We start from the raw sequence: 1,773 nt of genomic DNA, 5'->3' as shown, positions 1-1,773 counted from the left end.
TTACAGTAATCATCCATTGGGCCTAGTAAATTTGTGAGAGTTTGAGAGTATAAAGATCAAGGGAGTGTTGTAACCACACTTTTTCCTATGATGCAATATCAAATTTTGTGTAAGCATATGAGCCTAGGTTTGCACATGATTTTAATGCTTTGTGCTAGCATTCATACAATGATTGGATATTGTTGTATGAAGATTTAAGGATTGCATTTCTAATCCTATCTAAACCACTAGATCCCATGAAATAAGTGTTAATGAATTATAATCAATGATAGTAAAGGTGAGTATATTATAAATATTCATTGCAACATCCCACTATTATACATATAGCAATGTTCACCACCTCATCCAAAAGTTGATGGTTGAACAATCAAACTAGGTAAACTAATTACATGCTCCAAATTAGGGCCATTGATTTCTTTCACAAGGAAGTCTACATGATATCATAAAAAATGAAATCCTTTGGTGTTGCAACAAAATCCTGTTCACCACTAGTGTTAGAGCTTGGACTTCCCCTTTTATGAGTAGAAATCCTAGTTGATAACCATGTTGAGTACCTTGAAAGCAAGCATAACATCAAATGAAGGATTCTATATGATTTTGCAATGATATAAACATCATCTTTTCAACATCGATTCAATCATTCCAAAAGAACAACACTTTGATTTAGTGCCAAGCCCAAAACTCAATACTGTTGAGGATAAGAATCCTTATGAGGGATGATGCTACTTGCCACAATGAAAAACCCAAAGTATTAGAATTCTCTTAAATGTAAAGTAAGATCCCAGATTCCATTGTTTCACAAAATCATTATAAATATATTGTGAATGAAATTTACCAACTCCATATTTTGATAAACAATTGCCTTCAAGAAAAGTTAGAAAATCTATGCTTGATGTGTATTTTATCAAAAACTCTGATGGCTTGCCAGGAGAGAATGCAACATGTTTTCCTTTTTGAATGGATGATAGAGCCTTTTCAAAATTGAATTGGCTAAGAAGTCAAACACATGTAGACCTGATTTTGTTGATGAAACAATATCTAGTAGAAACTTGTAATCCTTCTCCACAAATTTCTTGATTTGCTAATAGTAGTCCTTAAGTTGATCACCAAATTCTCCAACAACATCCTTTGAACGGGTTGAATATATCGAGAAACTATGGTTGATAGAAAAGTTTCTTATGTTGCTTCAATGTTATCAATCACAACATATGCATGGCGACAATTATAAATGAAATTTTCATCATGAAACTCCAAGCCAATTTGAAAGTATCGACTCACGCTGTTATCTAGTGATCGAATAATGTTTTGAATGTTTTTTTTTCATATTATGAATAAAGGGTATGCTTTATGAATGAGGAATATAAATCTTCAAGTGATTCATTTCACTTACAATTCCTTCAAAAAGCATGCTTTGAGTTTCCTCAATATTTGCATCATTCTCAAATAGCTCTACCATGATACCGTTGCTAAAGGAATTCTTGCTAGTTGTCTTAATTTGAGAGATGGGTCATTCTTTAGGCATGCTATGCAATTCCACAATAAATTTCTCTACTTGGTCTTGTAATGTTTTTATGGAATACGATTTTCTACTTTTTGATTAGTGCAATTAGCCTCTTCAGTTTGTGATTGTATCATTGCAATCATTGCTTCCTTGTGATGAGGAGAAATTATCACTCCTTTAATGTGATGTATCGCAATAATATTTGCTTCTTTGTGATAAGGCATGAAGAACTTCCCTTGAATCCTTGTGGCATCGCATCTTCTTTTGACTCT

At 32.8% G+C, this 1,773-nt stretch overlaps 1 pseudogene; it reads right to left on the bottom strand.

The window, feature by feature from the left end:
- Positions 1 to 722: 722 nt before the first annotated feature.
- On the bottom strand, positions 723 to 1,456 carry LOC149187585 (conserved oligomeric Golgi complex subunit 2 pseudogene; annotated as a pseudogene).
- Between the last annotated feature and the right edge of the window lie 317 nt (positions 1,457 to 1,773).

This window comes from Pinus tabuliformis, chromosome 3_1 (genome assembly GCF_031772625.1).
Source record: "Pinus tabuliformis cultivar Carrire ecotype Pingquan chromosome 3_1, CPIR1, whole genome shotgun sequence".
NCBI classification, from domain to species: Eukaryota; Viridiplantae; Streptophyta; class Pinopsida; order Pinales; family Pinaceae; genus Pinus; species Pinus tabuliformis.
Note: the sequence above shows the minus strand (reverse complement) of the source record. Positions and strands in the feature narration are given on the sequence as shown.